Source organism: Ranitomeya imitator, chromosome 6, assembly GCF_032444005.1.
Source record: "Ranitomeya imitator isolate aRanImi1 chromosome 6, aRanImi1.pri, whole genome shotgun sequence".
NCBI classification, from domain to species: domain Eukaryota; kingdom Metazoa; phylum Chordata; class Amphibia; order Anura; family Dendrobatidae; genus Ranitomeya; species Ranitomeya imitator.
This window is the reverse complement of record NC_091287.1, coordinates 153420208-153437313: the sequence shown is the minus strand read 5'-3', so window position 1 is coordinate 153437313 and position 17106 is coordinate 153420208. Positions and strand designations below refer to the sequence as shown.

At 46.1% G+C, this 17106-nt stretch overlaps 1 protein-coding gene across 1 annotated transcript in view; it reads left to right on the top strand.

The window, feature by feature from the left end:
* SUGCT (succinyl-CoA:glutarate-CoA transferase) overlaps positions 1-17106 on the top strand; it is a 1605135-nt gene that overhangs the window by 623099 nt on the left and 964930 nt on the right. The gene's annotated exons all lie outside the window — the stretch shown is intronic.

The following is a 17106-nucleotide window of genomic DNA, read 5'->3' as shown; positions in this document are numbered from 1 at the left end:
AATTCTGACCAGAGGGACATCAATCAAGTCATTAAAGGTCCAACCGGTGTGACTTTTTGGAGAGAAGAACTACATCTGTGAGTCTTCAGCATGAATTTAACCACAGGATAATGCAAGAACACAACATTTGCATGGTGACAGAAACATTATGCTCTGTACTGGATATCTATTAAGTGGGGTGAAAGCTTCAGGATAATATAAAAATGTGTTGTATTGGCGACTACTAGGGTTGAGCGAAACAGATCGGCACTTTTCAAAAGTCGCGACTTTTAGCAAAGTCGGATTTCGTGAAACCCACTCTGGGATCGGGTCGGCGGTCGGCGATCTGTACTCCAAAGTCGGGTTTCGTTTATATATATATATATATATATATATATATATATATATTTATTTATATTTACTTCAGCGCGATAATGTTGAAAAGCCGGTAATTCAATTGCTGGCTTTTTATTTCTCCTGCCTAAACCCGACATGATATGATACATGGTTTACATGCGTGGGCTCCTGTGTAATTTTTTCTGCCAGAGTAGTAGAACCAGTGACTGAGGGCAGATACTAATAGCCTGGAGAGGGTCCACGGTTTCTGCCCCCCCCCCCCCCCCCCCTGGCTAAAAACATCTTCCCCCAGCCACCCCAGAAAAGGCACATATGTGAAATGCGCCTATTCTGGCACTTGGCCACTCTCTTCCCACTCCCGTGTGGCGGTGGGATATGGGGTAATGAAGGGTTAACGCCACCTTGCTATTGTGAGGTGACATTAAGCCAGATTAATAATGGAGAGACGTCAATTCTGACACCTATCCATTATTAATCCAATTGTATGAAAGGGTTAAAAACACACACACACACATTATTAAAAAGTATTTTAATGAAATAAACACACAGGTTGTTTTAATATTTTATTGCTCACTCAATCCACCTGAAGACCCTCGTTCTGTAACAAATTAAAAAATAAACCAACAATATACATACCTTCCATTGATCTGTAACGTCCCATGCTGTAAATCCATCTGAAGGGGTTTCATACAATTGGATTAATAATGGATAGGTGTCAGAATTGACGCCTCTCCATTATTAATCTGGCTTAATGTCACCTTACAATAGCAAGGTGGCATTAACCCTTCATGACTCCATATCCCACCGCAACACGGGAATGGGAAGAGAGTGCCCAAGTGCCAGAATAGGCGCATCTTACAGATGTGCCTTTTCTGGGGTGGCTGGGGCCAGATGTTTTTAGCCAGGGGGGGGCCAAAAACCATGGACCCTCTCCAGGCTATTAATATCTGCCCTCAGTCACTGGCTTTACTACTCTGGCGGAGCAAATTGCGCGGGAGCCCACGCCAATTTTTTCCGCGATTTAACCCTTAAATTTAATAGCTAGAGCGCCGAAATTTTGCACATACACACTACTAACATTAGTAGTGTGTAATATGCAAAAAAAGGGGGATATGTCATGGTTTACTGTATGTAAAGCATGTCTCATATCATGTCGGGTTTAGGCAGGGGAAATGAAAAGCCGGCAATTGAATTACCGGCTTTTCTGATATATCGCGCTGAAGCAAATATAAAAAAAGAAAATTGCATTGGGTTTCGTGTTACGGCCGATCCCCGACCCCGACTTTTCAATAAGATCGGCCGATTTCACTCAACCCGACTTTTGAGAAAGTCGGGTTTCGTGAAACCCGACTCGATCTCAAAAAATCAAAAGTCGCTCAACCCTAGCGACTACTAGCTGCATTGCCATGAAATATATATGTAATAATTTTGCAAGATCTACTAGTGCACCTACAAAATAAGAGAAAGGAGTGTATGTAATGCAAAGGCAGAACTGCTGCATTATATTGCTTGTAAACTTTAAATTTTTATTATTTCCATTTTGTGGTGCTGTTTTGCGGTGCTTTCTCAGATGGATTCAGATGAAAATGCTGTTGTGTGCACATACCCTCATTTAACACTAAATAAAAAGGACCTGTAAGACTCATGCTGGTGTGGTAGATGGAGGCAGGTATATCTCGCCCAGGTGTTTGTCCTATGTGAATTAGGCCACTCAGTATCTTCAGGGTGCTAATGGGTTAATGATTGCAGGAATAAAAGATGACCAGCTGGGTGTTTCCAGTGTCTGCCTGGGGCACACAGATTGCCTGCCTGTGTGAGACCAACGTGAGTGAAGAGCTCTGCTCAAGATCTGTATGATGTTAGCTGGGTGGGAGAAGCCCCCCCAGTTGTTGAGATAGCAACGTATTTGTTTAGTTAGTGCCGGACAGGCTAGGGTTTATTTTTATGTTTTGTTTTTTGTGTTGCTTTCACGTTAATAAATCTGACCTGAGGTCAGCCTGCTCAGAAACCTGCTGTACGCCTCAGATTCAATGCACAAACCACGTGTCCTTTGACCCCAGCAAAGGCGATCCCAGAGTGTTTTGTCACATTGTGGTGGAGAACGCGGGCATACCGTGGCACAGGCGACAGCATGGAAGACGTGGTGAAAGCCTTAGTACAGTCCACTGCCGTACAGCAGCAGGCCACTGCCGCACAGCACGAAGCTAATCGCTTGATGGCCGCACAGCTGAAGGAGTTACTGGACATGACGGTTGCAGACCGCCAACTTCTCCAACAGGTGGCGCAGCGCCTGGTGAGCATGCCTGACGCTGACCCGGAAGCAGAGTCCAGAAGGATCCATGTGAGTCGATACTGGCAAAAGCTGACTGCAGAAGATGACGTCGAGGCATATCTGACAACTTTTGAGCGGACGGCATTGAGAGAGAAGTGGCCGAAGGCACGATGGGCCGATTTGATTGCCCCGTTTCTCTCCGGCGAGGCCCAAAAAGCTTACCATGATTTGGACCCGGAGGTCGCTCAGGACTTTGAGAAGCTGAAAGCTGAGATCCTGGCCCGGCTGGGTGTGACGACGGCTGTCCGTGCACAGAGGGTACATCAGTGGACATACCAGCAAGATAAACCAGCGCGGTCTCAGATGTTCGACCTGATCTACTTGACAAAGAAATGGCTGCAACCCGAGGTACTGACAATACCCGAAATAATCCAGCGGGTTGTCCTGGACAAGTACCTGAGGGTACTACCCCCAGCGCTGAAAAGGTGGGTAAGCCAAGGAAATCCCACGACAGCGGATCAACTTGTGGAGTTGGTCGAGCGTTATTCCGTGGCAGAAGGACTTCCCGACGACACCGCCAAACCCTGGACTGTGCCTCCTCCTCGTGGAACCGGTAAGACTGTTCCAGGGACCACGGGTGAAGGAAAATCGCTTAAAACTGTGGGGGAGGAGTCCGGGACTGCTCGCACTCCGAGACCAAGAGTATTGGACGGTGGTCTCAGTAGGGGACCTGTTAGGTGTTTCCGCTGCCATGAGAAGGGTCATGTTTCTGCGAACTGTCCTGTTACCGCTGAACCCATGCAGTGCGACGTTATAGACTCTAGAAAACGCATGTCTTTGGTTACACAGCTAGTGAGTGTGAATGCGGGTCAAAATGATACAGTGAAACACCTGTGTGAATTATCTGTTGATGGGAAAAATGTTGTGGCATTACTAGACTCTGGAAGTGTGGTGACTCTGGTGAAAGCTAGTCTGGTGGCACTTCCGTCTGGTCCGTCTGACAAGTTTTCTGTGACGTGTGTGCATGGTGACACCCGCTCGTACTTAACAGCGGTCATATGGATTTCTACTCCCTATGGGTCAGTGCAGCACAAAGTGGGACTCGTTCCCGCATTGTTACATGATGTAATCCTGGGCAGGGATTTTCCCTATTTCTGGCAGTTGTGGGAGAATCAGTTACTCCTTCACGGTAGCTGTACCCGTGAATCTTCTCCCATGCCATCTGGAGGTCCCGAGTCCCTAGAGGAGACCCCACAGGAAGATGTTGCTGGGGAGGTTAGTGAATCTAACCTTCAGTACCCCTTCTCCGTCATGGCGGGGGAAACAGAGGAAACTGAGGAACCTCAGCGAGAGGCGGAGGCAGACAGCCATCCGGCACCCTGCCTGCCAGATTTGGGAGTCCAGGTGGATGACTTCCACAGCGAGCAAATGAAAGATCCTACCCTGACTCCGGCTAGGAAAAATGTAAAAATGATAGATGGGGTACCCGTAGAACCTGACACTAGGCTAGCGTACCCGTATATGGTTCTTGAAAATGATTTGCTCTACCAGGTAGAAAAAAAAGGGGAAGACACAGTGCATCTGGGGGTACAGAAAACCACAGAAAGGATATTGCATTGTTTTGTGTGGCCTGGAATACATTGTGATGTGCGTAACTATTGTGAGTCCTGTCCAGAGTGCCAAATCGCGGCCCCTAAATCTCAGTTCCGTAGCCCTTTGGTACCCCTTCCTATCATCGGGGTCCCTTTTGAGAGAATTGGGATGGATTTGGTTGGGCCCCTTCCCCGATCCGCACGTGGGCACCAACATATCCTCGTCATCGTGGACTATGCCACTCGTTACCCGGAAGCCGTCCCTTTGCGTAACACAGCTACCAAGACGATCGCCAAGGAATTGGTACAAGTGTTTAGTCGGGTGGGAATTCCAAAACAGATACTCACCGACCAGGGGACTCCCTTTATGTCGAGGGTAATGAAGGAGCTCTGCAGGCTCTTACAAATAGACCCGTTGCGTACGTCTGTCTATCACCCTCAAACAGATGGCCTGGTTGAGCGCTTCAACAAAACCTTAAAACAGATGCTTCGGAAGGCGATAGACAAAGATGGGAAGAACTGGGATTACTTGTTACCCTATTTGCTGTTTGCCATTAGGGAAGTTCCCCAGTCTTCCACAGGATTTTCGCCTTTCGAACTGTTGTACGCCCGTCGTCCCCGGGGACTGCTGGACGTCGCAAAAGAAACCTGGGAAGGTCAAGTCACTCCCTTTAAAACGGTGATCGACCATGTAACACAAATGCAGGATCGTATTGCCGCTGTCATGCCCATTGTTAGGGACCATATGTTACAGGCCCAGGGAGCCCAGAGGCAAAGTTATGATAGAGGCGCTAAGGTCCGTACATTTGCACCCGGCGATAGGGTGTTGGTCCTAATCCCTATGGTGGATAGTAAATTCCTGGCGAAATGGCAGGGCCCATTTGAGGTCCGAGAAAGAGTTGGTGAAGTGAACTATAAAGTGTACCAGCCGGGTAAGAGAAAACCGGAACAGATTTATCATGTGAATCTGATAAAATCATGGAAAGACCGCTCTGCCCTAACGGCGGATCTGCCCCGTCCGGTTTGTTCACCTACTGTACCAGAGGTGCAGGTTGCTGAGACTCTCTCAGAACGACAAAAATCTGAGGTTAAGCAATTTTTGTTACAGAACCGACAGTTTTTCTCCGAAAAACCTGGCCGGACGAAGTTGGTGAAACATGAGATTGTCACAGAGCCTGGCGTCACTGTTCATGTGAGGCCCTACCGGATTCCGGAAGCCCGCCGTGAAGCCGTCTCCCGGGAAGTGATGGCAATGTTGGACTTAGGAGTCATTGAGGAGTCACACAGCGCCTGGTCCAGTCCAATTGTGTTGATACCTAAACCGGATGGCTCCATCCGGTTTTGTAATGACTTTAGGAAACTGAATGCAGTTTCTAAATTTGATGCGTACCCTATGCCCCGGGTCGATGAGTTGATCGACCGGCTTGGTAAAGCCCGATACATTACGACCCTGGATTTAACAAAGGGGTACTGGCAGATTCCTCTGGCCGAGGCGGCCAGAGAGAAGACGGCATTTGCTACACCGGAAGATCTGTTCCAGTATGTCTATATGCCGTTTGGACTTCACGGAGCTCCCGCAACGTTCCAGAGATTGATGGATCGAGTCTTGAGGCCTCACAGACAGTACGCTTCTGCCTACCTGGATGACATCGTAATTTACAGCATGGACTGGGAAACTCATCTCCAGAAGGTACAAGCCGTGATTGATGACCTGCGAGATGCAGGTTTAACGGCAAACCCCAAGAAATGCCACATCGGGCTTGAAGAAGCCCGATACTTGGGCTACGTGATTGGCCGAGGAGTGGTTAAACCCCAGATCGACAAAATACAGGCAATTCAGGGCTGGCCACAACCAGTGAACAAGAAACAAGTGCAGGCTTTCCTGGGGATTGCCGGCTATTATCGCCGGTTCATACCCAATTTTGCAGCCATGGCTACTCCCTTGACGGATCTTACCAAGGGGAAGGGTTCCGTCATGGTAAAATGGACCTCAGCTGCTGAAGAGGCCTTCCACAGCCTGAAACGGGCTTTGTGCTCTCAGCCCGTACTAACATAGTAACATAGTAACATAGTTAGTAAGGCCGAAAAAAGACATTTGTCCATCCAGTTCAGCCTATATTCCATCATAATAAATCCCCAGATCTACGTCCTTCTACAGAACCTAATTGTATGATACAATATTGTTCTGCTCCAGGAAGACATCCAGGCCTCTCTTGAACCCCTCGACTGAGTTCGCCATCACCACCTCCTCAGGCAAGCAATTCCAGATTCTCACTGCCCTAACAGTAAAGAATCCTCTTCTATGTTGGTGGAAAAACCTTCTCTCCTCCAGACGCAAAGAATGCCCCCTTGTGCCCGTCACCTTCCTTGGTATAAACAGATCCTCAGCGAGATATTTGTATTGTCCCCTTATATACTTATACATGGTTATTAGATCGCCCCTCAGTCGTCTTTTTTCTAGACTAAATAATCCTAATTTCGCTAATCTATCTGGGTATTGTAGTTCTCCCATCCCCTTTATTAATTTTGTTGCCCTCCTTTGTACTCTCTCTAGTTCCATTATATCCTTCCTGAGCACCGGTGCCCAAAACTGGACACAGTACTCCATGTGCGGTCTAACTAGGGATTTGTACAGAGGCAGTATAATGCTCTCATCATGTGTATCCAGACCTCTTTTAATGCACCCCATGATCCTGTTTGCCTTGGCAGCTGCTGCCTGGCACTGGCTGCTCCAGGTAAGTTTATCATTAACTAGGATCCCCAAGTCCTTCTCCCTGTCAGATTTACCCAGTGGTTTCCCGTTGAGTGTGTAATGGTGATATTGATTCCCTCTTCCCATGTGTATAACCTTACATTTATCATTGTTAAACCTCATCTGCCACCTTTCAGCCCAAGTTTCCAACTTATCCAGATCCATCTGTAGCAGAATACTATCTTCTCTTGTATTAACTGCTTTACATAGTTTTGTATCATCTGCAAATATCGATATTTTACTGTGTAAACCTTCTACCAGATCATTAATGAATATGTTGAAGAGAACAGGTCCCAATACTGACCCCTGCGGTACCCCACTGGTCACAGCGACCCAGTTAGAGACTATACCATTTATAACCACCCTCTGCTTTCTATCACTAAGCCAGTTACTAACCCATTTACACACATTTTCCCCCAGACCAAGCATTCTCATTTTGTGTACCAACCTCTTGTGCGGCACGGTATCAAACGCTTTGGAAAAATCGAGATATACCACGTCCAATGACTCACCGTGGTCCAGCCTATAGCTTACCTCTTCATAAAAACTGATTAGATTGGTTTGACAGGAGCGATTTCTCATAAACCCATGCTGATATGGAGTTAAACAGTTATTCTCATTGAGATAATCCAGAATAACATCCCTCAGAAACCCTTCAAATATTTTACCAACAATAGAGGTTAGACTTACTGGCCTATAATTTCCAGGTTCACTTTTAGAGCCCTTTTTGAATATTGGCACCACATTTGCTATGCGCCAGTCCTGCGGAACAGACCCTGTCGCTATAGAGTCACTAAAAATAAGAAATAATGGTTTATCTATTACATTACTTAGTTCTCTTAGTACTCGTGGGTGTATGCCATCCGGACCCGGAGATTTATCTATTTTAATCTTATTTAGCCGGTTTCGCACCTCTTCTTGGGTTAGATTGGTGACCCTTAATATAGGGTTTTCATTGTTTCTTGGGATTTCACCTAGCATTTCATTTTCCACCGTGAATACCGTGGAGAAGAAGGTGTTTAATATGTTAGCTTTTTCCTCGTCATCTACAACCATTCTTTCCTCACTATTTTTTAAGGGGCCTACATTTTCAGTTTTTATTCTTTTACTATTGATATAGTTGAAGAACAGTTTGGGATTAGTTTTACTCTCCTTAGCAATGTGCTTCTCTGTTTCCTTTTTGGCAGCTTTAATTAGTTTTTTAGATAAAGTATTTTTCTCCCTATAGTTTTTTAGAGCTTCAATGGTGCCATCCTGCTTTAGTAGTGCAAATGCTTTCTTTTTACTGTTAATTGCCTGTCTTACTTCTTTGTTTAGCCACATTGGGTTTTTCCTATTTCTAGTCCTTTTATTCCCACAAGGTATAAACCGCTTACACTGCCTATTTAGGATGTTCTTAAACATTTCCCATTTATTATCTGTATTCTTATTTCTGAGGATATTGTCCCAGTCTACCAGATTAAGGGCATCTCTAAGCTGTTCAAACTTTGCCTTCCTAAAGTTCAATGTTTTTGTGACTCCCTGACAAGTCCCCCTAGTGAAAGACAGGTGAAACTGTACAATATTGTGGTCGCTATTTCCTAGATGCCCGACCACCTGCAGATTTGTTATTCTGTCAGGTCTATTAGATAGTATTAGGTCTAAAAGTGCTGCTCCTCTGGTTGGATTCTGCACCAATTGTGAAAGATAATTTTTCTTGGTTATTAGCAGAAACCTGTTGCCTTTATGGGTTTCACAGGTTTCTGTTTCCCAGTTAATATCCGGGTAGTTAAAGTCCCCCATAACCAGGACCTCATTATGGGTTGCAGCTTCATCTATCTGCTTTAGAAGTAGACTTTCCATGCTTTCTGTTATATTTGGGGGTTTGTAACAGACCCCAATGAGAATTTTGTTACCATTTTTCCCTCCATGAATTTCAACCCATATGGACTCGACATCCTCATTCCCTTCGCTAATATCCTCCCTTAAAGTGGACTTTAGACAAGACTTTACATAGAGACAAACCCCTCCTCCTCTCCGATTTTTACGATCCTTTCTAAACAGACTGTAACCCTGTAAGTTAACTGCCCAGTCATAGCTTTCATCTAACCATGTCTCGGTTATTCCCACTATGTCAAAGTTACCTGTAGATATTTCTGCTTCTAGTTCTTCCATCTTGTTTGTCAGGCTTCTGGCGTTTGCGAGCATGCAGTTTAGAGGATTTTGTTTTGTTCCAATCTCCTCACTGTGGATTGTTTTAGAAATGTTCTTACCTCCCTTCAGAGTATGTTTTCCTGGGTCGTCTTTGTTCGAGTCTAATGTTTTTCTTCCCGTCCCCTCTTCTTCTAGTTTAACGCCCTCCTGATGAGTGTAGCGAGTCTTCTGGCGAATGTGTGTTTCCCAGGTTTGTTGAGGTGTAGTCCGTCTCTGGCGAGGAGTCCATCATACCAATAATTCACACCGTGGTCCAGGAATCCAAATCCTTGTTGTCTGCACCATCGTCTTAGCCAGTTGTTTGCATCAAGGATCCTGTTCCATCTCCTGGTGCCATGCCCGTCTACTGGAAGGATAGAAGAAAAAACTACCTGTGCATCCAGTTCCTTTACTTTCTTCCCCAACTCTTCAAAGTCCTTGCAGATTGTCGGTAGGTCCTTCCTTGCCGTGTCATTGGTGCCAACATGTATCAGAAGAAATGGGTGGACGTCCTTGGAGCTGAAGAGCTTTGGTATCCTATCGGTCACATCCTTGATCATCGCACCTGGAAGGCAGCATACTTCTCTTGCAGTGACTCCTGATTTCAGCAGCGAGTTTGTGGTACAAACTGATGCCTCTGATACTGGTGTCGGAACTGTACTTTCCCAGGTGAGGGACGGAGTCGAACACCCGGTCCTCTATCTCAGTCGGAAACTGAATGTACATGAGCAGAGGTATGCGGTGGTTGAAAAAGAGTGCCTAGCCATTAAATGGGCTCTCGACTCCCTCAAGTATTACCTGGCTGGTAGGAAGTTTAGGCTGGTCACAGACCATGCCCCTCTCAAGTGGATGCACCTCCACAAGGACCGTAATAGTCGGGTAACCCGGTGGTTCCTTGCCCTGCAGGCTTACTCTTTTACGGTGGAGCACCGACCTGGGGTGCAGATGGGGAATGCCGATGCCCTATCCCGAGTGCACTGTTTCAAAAGTGTTCTTGCTCGACCGGAGTGGTCTGAGCAAGGGGGGGGGATATGTAAGACTCATGCTGGTGTGGTAGATGGAGGCAGGTATATCTCGCCCAGGTGTTTGTCCTATGTGAATTAGGCCACTCAGTATCTTCAGGGTGCTAATGGGTTAATGATTGCAGGAATAAAAGATGACCAGCTGGGTGTTTCCAGTGTCTGCCTGGGGCACACAGATTGCCTGCCTGTGTGAGACCAACGTGAGTGAAGAGCTCTGCTCAAGATCTGTATGATGTTAGCTGGGTGGGAGAAGCCCCCCCAGTTGTTGAGATAGCAACGTATTTGTTTAGTTAGTGCCGGACAGGCTAGGGTTTATTTTTATGTTTTGTTTTTTGTGTTGCTTTCACGTTAATAAATCTGACCTGAGGTCAGCCTGCTCAGAAACCTGCTGTACGCCTCAGATTCAATGCACAAACCACGTGTCCTTTGACCCCAGCAAAGGCGATCCCAGAGTGTTTTGTCACAGACCATATAAATGACAAAAAAATAAAAACTGTCAAGGCAACAACAGAAATAAAATAAGAGCAAAAACTGCTTTCTTTTGACCTTGTGACAGGTCCTATTTTTAAATGCAATATTAACATGTGGTAACCAGAGAATGACATTTAGTGAATAACATGAAAGCATGCTGCTGCTGAGAATAATTATTTTTAAGTGTGATTTCCTTGTTCGTTGAGTGATTTTTGACCTGCTTAGAAACACTGATGATCGTGAAACAGGTTTTTTCACAAGTATCCATCTGTCCAAATGGGCCTTTCGAGTTTCTTAGCAATCCTTTGGCAAAAGATATGTTCATTTACATAAAACCCAGATAAACTGGTGAAGCTCCAGAAAGATGTGTTCAAACTTGGGCAAGTCAAGCCATACACAGAAAAGTATCTTCTGTAGAGTGAATTTTGATGAAAAATCTCAAATATCATGTACTATGTATATTATCCATATTGTCATGTGATGTAGGAGCTTCTGGGCTCCATAATGTGCCTGGTAATGCATTCTACTACAAGTCATGCATCTCCCATAGCATGTGTTAGGGTTGGCGGAGCACACCGAATATATTTATTAAGTAAGATTGGTGCGTTCGCCACCCGGGATCCACTGCGCAGGAAAGAACCTGCTGCTAAGTGAATGGCGGTACTATATGGCGGTACAATGTGATTACATACACGGGTTAACTCCACCCTGTGAGAAGGAAGCGATCCCTGTTAAGTCACAGGGTCACGGTACCGCACAGAGAGCGCAAGCAAGGAACCACAGAACTCTTTCCCAGGACACAGGAATAGAGTTAGTGTAGACCTCTTACAATCGACACCACAATTTGGGTATCAGAGGTAACTATTATGCACAGAAGTGCATGCTGTGCCACACTAGCGGACGCCACTAACCGCCCAGACTTGGGTAAGGTAAGCGCTCTAATAGCGCAAGGCGCTGCACTGGTGGTCACAGCAGTCAGACGCTGCTTTGTGTGTTAAAGCTGTGAGTTCAACCGGGCGCTAGATTGCAGCCATACACCTTACGCGAACAGTCATACACAAGGGATGCGTTTTTTAAGGAACGACTTGCACTCATCAACACACACACGATAACAATAGTCAATACTACCGCATGGCCATGCGGCCATGCGGGCCTTAAATAGTTGCAGCACATTTAGGATGTTTCAAAGAAGGACCAATGGAATTGCTGCAGTACCTGAGCATGTGACCCTCGATCTCCACTGAGAGATCTTACTCTGGGCATGCTCAGAACGTGAAAAGCAAGACTTAGTCCCAGAAGCGTCTGCTCACCGCTGCCCAGCACTGACTTCAATGGCAAAAGCAGGAAATGCAGCAGTAACTCTTAGCACAGAGTCAGACTGAGCGAGACACTGGGATCGACGTCTCCACTGAGCAGGCTCCACTGCAGCAGGAGAAGAATGGGAGACCGCAGCGGAGATGGCCCGAGATTCCCCCTGTGCAGAGGCAGGAACTCGACCCCTAACACTATGCCCTTGAAAATGCAAGGGTGAATTTTATAAAGGTGCATTTTATAAAGACTCTTTGTTCTCAATAAGAAATTGTACTGTAGGTTGGATTATGATGGGCACAAAAACAAGAGTTTAAAAGTCACATAGGTTGAAAAAAAGAGTAAGGTCCATTAAGTTCAACCTTCAAGCTTTATCTTTTTTACAGGACAAAGTTAGCACTGCAGCCTGTTATGGCTGGCAATCAGGCAACACAGCGTGCAGTAATCAGCGCACATACAGAGATCTGGCAATAACCAAAAACAATAGGACGAGCTCTGAGACGTGGAATCTCTGTAGACTGCAGTACCTGATCTATCCTCACACAACTATAAGCAGCAGTGGATTGCGCCTATCAACTACCTATGCAACTCGGCACTGCCTGAGGAGCTGACTAGCCTGAAGATAGAAATACAAGCCTGACTTACCTCAGAGAAATACCCCAAAGGAATAGGCAGCCCCCCACATATAATGACTGTTAGCAAGATGAAAAGACAAACGTAGGAATGAAATAGATTCAGCAAAGTGAGGCCCGATATTCTAGACAGAGCGAGGATAGCAAAGAGAACTATGCAGTCTACAAAAAACCCTAAAACGAAAACCACGCAAAGGGGCAAAAAGACCCACCGTGCCGAACTAACAGCACGGCGGTGCACCCCTTTGCTTCTCAGAGCTTCCAGCAAAAGTTAATAGCAAGCTGGACAGAAAAAACAGAAAACAAACTAGAAGCACTTATCTAGCAGAGCAGCAGGCCCAAGGAAAGATGCAGTAGCTCAGATCCAACACTGGAACATTGACAAGGAGCAAGGAAGACAGACTCAGGTGGAGCTAAATAGCAAGGCAGCCAACGAGCTCACCAAAACACCTGAGGGAGGAAGCCCAGAGACTGCAATACCACTTGTGACCACAGAAGTGAACTCAGCCACAGAATTCACAACAGTACCCCCCCTTGAGGAGGGGTCACCGAACCCTCACCAGAACCCCCAGGCCGACCAGGATGAGCCACATGAAAGGCACGAACAAGATCTGGGGCATGGACATCAGAGGCAAAAACCCAGGAATTATCTTCCTGAGCATAACCCTTCCATTTGACCAGATACTGGAGTTTCCGTCTAGAGACACGAGAATCCAAAATCTTCTCCACAATATACTCCAATTCCCCCTCCACCAAAACAGGGGCAGGAGGCTCCACAGATGGAACCATAGGTGCCACGTATCTCCTCAACAACGACCTATGGAATACATTATGTATGGAAAAGGAGTCTGGGAGGGTCAGACGAAAAGACACCGGATTGAGAATCTCAGAAATCCTATACGGACCAATAAAACGAGGTTTAAATTTAGGAGAGGAAACCTTCATAGGTATATGACGAGAAGATAACCAAACCAGATCCCCAACACGAAGTCGGGGTCCCACACGGCGTCTGCGATTAGCGAAAAGCTGAGCCTTCTCCTGGGACAAGGTCAAATTGTCCACTACCTGAGTCCAGATCTGCTGCAACCTGTCCACCACATAATCCACACCAGGACAGTCCGAAGACTCAACCTGTCCTGAAGAGAAACGAGGATGGAACCCAGAATTGCAGAAAAATGGAGAGACCAAGGTAGCCGAGCTGGCCCGATTATTAAGGGCGAACTCAGCCAACGGCAAAAATGACACCCAATCATCCTGGTCAGCGGAAACAAAACATCTCAGATATGTTTCCAAGGTCTGATTGGTTCGTTCGGTCTGGCCATTAGTCTGAGGATGGAAGGCCGAGGAAAAAGATAGGTCAATGCCCATCCTACCACAAAAGGCTCGCCAGAACCTCGAGACAAACTGGGAACCTCTGTCAGAAACAATATTCTCAGGAATGCCATGTAAACGAACCACATGCTGGAAGAACAAAGGCACCAAATCAGAGGAGGAAGGCAATTTAACCAAGGGCACCAGATGGACCATTTTAGAAAAGCGATCACAGACCACCCAAATGACCGACATTTTTTGAGAAACGGGAAGGTCAGAAATGAAATCCATCGAAATATGTGTCCAAGGCCTCTTCGGGACCGGCAAGGGCAAAAGCAACCCACTGGCACGTGAACAGCAGGGCTTAGCCCTAGCACAAATTCCACAGGACTGCACAAAAGCACGCACATCCCGTGACAGAGATGGCCACCAGAAGGATCTAGCAACCAACTCCCTGGTACCAAAGATTCCTGGATGACCGGCCAGCACCGAACAATGAAGTTCAGAGATAACTTTACTAGTCCACCTATCAGGGACGAACAGTTTCTCGGCCGGACAACGATCAGGTTTATTAGCCTGAAATTTCTGCAACACTCTCCGCAAATCAGGGGAGATGGCAGACACAATGACTCCTTCCTTGAGGATACTCGCCGGCTCAGATAACCCCGGAGAGTCGGGCACAAAACTCCTAGACAGAGCATCCGCCTTCACATTTTTAGAGCCCGGAAGGTATGAAATCACAAAATCAAAACGAGCAAAAAATAACGACCAACGGGCCTGTCTAGGATTCAAGCGCTTGGCAGACTCAAGATAAGTAAGGTTCTTATGATCAGTCAAAACCACCACGCGATGCTTAGCACCCTCAAGCCAATGACGCCACTCCTCGAATGCCCACTTCATGGCCAGCAACTCTCGGTTGCCCACATCATAATTACGCTCAGCAGCAGAAAATTTCCTGGAAAAGAAAGCACATGGTTTGAACACTGAGCAACCAGAACCTCTCTGTGACAAAACCGCCCCTGCACCAATCTCAGAAGCATCAACCTCGACCTGGAACGGAAGAGAAACATCAGGTTGACACAACACAGGGGCACAGCAAAAACGACGCTTCAACTCCTGAAAAGCTTCCACGGCAGCAGAAGACCAATTAACCAAATCAGCACCCTTCTTGGTCAAATCGGTCAATGGTCTGGCAATGCTAGAAAAATTACAGATGAAGCGACGATAAAAATTAGCAAAGCCCAGGAATTTCTGCAGACTTTTTAGAGATGTCGGCTGAGTCCAATCCTGGATGGCCTGAACCTTAACCGGATCCATCTCGATAGTAGAAGGGGAAAAGATGAACCCCAAAAATGAAACTTTCTGCACACCGAAGAGACACTTTGATCCCTTCACGAACAAGGAATTAGCACGCAGTACCTGGAAAACCATTCTGACTTGCTTCACATGAGACTCCCAATCATCTGAGAAGATCAAAATGTCATCCAAGTAAACAATCAAGAATTTATCCAGATACTCACGGAAAATGTCATGCATAAAAGACTGAAAAACAGATGGAGCATTGGCAAGTCCGAACGGCATCACCAGATACTCAAAATGACCCTCGGGCGTATTAAATGCCGTTTTCCATTCATCTCCCTGCCTGATTCTCACCAGATTATACGCACCACGAAGATCAATCTTAGTAAACCAACTAGCCCCCTTAATCCGAGCAAACAAGTCAGAAATCAATGGCAAGGGATACTGAAACTTAACAGTGATCTTATTAAGAAGGCGGTAATCAATACACGGTCTTAGCGAACCATCCTTCTTGGCTACAAAAAAGAACCCTGCTCCCAATGGTGACGACGATGGGCGAATATGTCCCTTCTCCAGGGACTCCTTCACATAACTGCGCATAGCGGTGTGTTCAGGTACGGACAAATTAAATAAACGACCCTTAGGGAATTTACTACCAGGAATCAAATCGATAGCACAATCACAATTCCTATGCGGAGGTAGGGCATCAGACTTGGACTCTTCAAATACATCCTGAAAGTCCGACAAGAACTCTGGGATGTCAGAAGGAATGGATGACGAAATAGACAAAAATGGAACATCACCATGTACTCCCTGACAACCCCAGCTGGTTACCGACATAGAGTTCCAATCCAATACTGGATTATGGGTTTGTAGCCATGGCAACCCCAACACGACCACATCATGCAAATTATGCAGTACCAAAAAGCGAATAACTTCCTGATGTGCAGGAGCCATGCACATGGTCAGCTGGGCCCAGTACTGAGGCTTATTCTTGGCCAAAGGTGTAGCATCAATTCCTCTCAACGGAATAGGACACCGCAAAGGCTCCAAGAAAAATCCACAACGTTTAGCATAATCCAAATCCATCAGATTCAGGGCAGCGCCTGAATCCACAAACGCCATGACAGAATATGATGACAAAGAGCACATTAAGGTAATGGACAAAAGGAATTTGGACTGTACAGTACCAATAACGGCAGAGCTATCGAACCGCCTAGTGCGTTTAGGACAATTAGAAATAGCATGAGTAGAATCACCACAATAGAAACACAGTCTGTTCAGACGTCTGTGTTCGTGCCGTTCTACTTTAGTCATAGTCCTGTCGCACTGCATAGGCTCAGGCTTACTCTCAGACAATACCGCCAGATGGTGCACAGATTTACGCTCGAGCAAGCGACGACCGATCTGAATGGCCAAGGACATAGACTCATTCAAACCAGCAGGCATAGGAAATCCCACCATTACATCCTTAAGAGCTTCAGAGAGACCCTTTCTGAACAAAGCCGCTAGTGCAGATTCATTCCACAGAGTGAGTACTGACCATTTCCTAAATTTCTGACAATATACTTCTACATCATCCTGACCCTGGCATAAAGCCAGCAGATTTTTCTCAGCTTGATCCACTGAATTAGGCTCATCGTAAAGCAATCCCAGCGCCTGGAAAAATGCATCAACATTACTCAATGCAGAATCTCCTGGTGCAAGAGAAAACGCCCAGTCCTGTGGGTCGCCGCGCAAAAAAGAAATAATAATCAAAACCTGTTGAATAGGATTACCAGAAGAATGAGGTTTCAAGGCCAAAAATAGCTTACAATTATTTCTGAAGCTCAGGAACTTAGTTCTGTCACCAAAAAACAAATCAGGAATCGGAATTCTTGGTTCTAGCATCGATTTCTGATCAATAGTATCTTGAATCTTTTGTACATTTACAACGAGA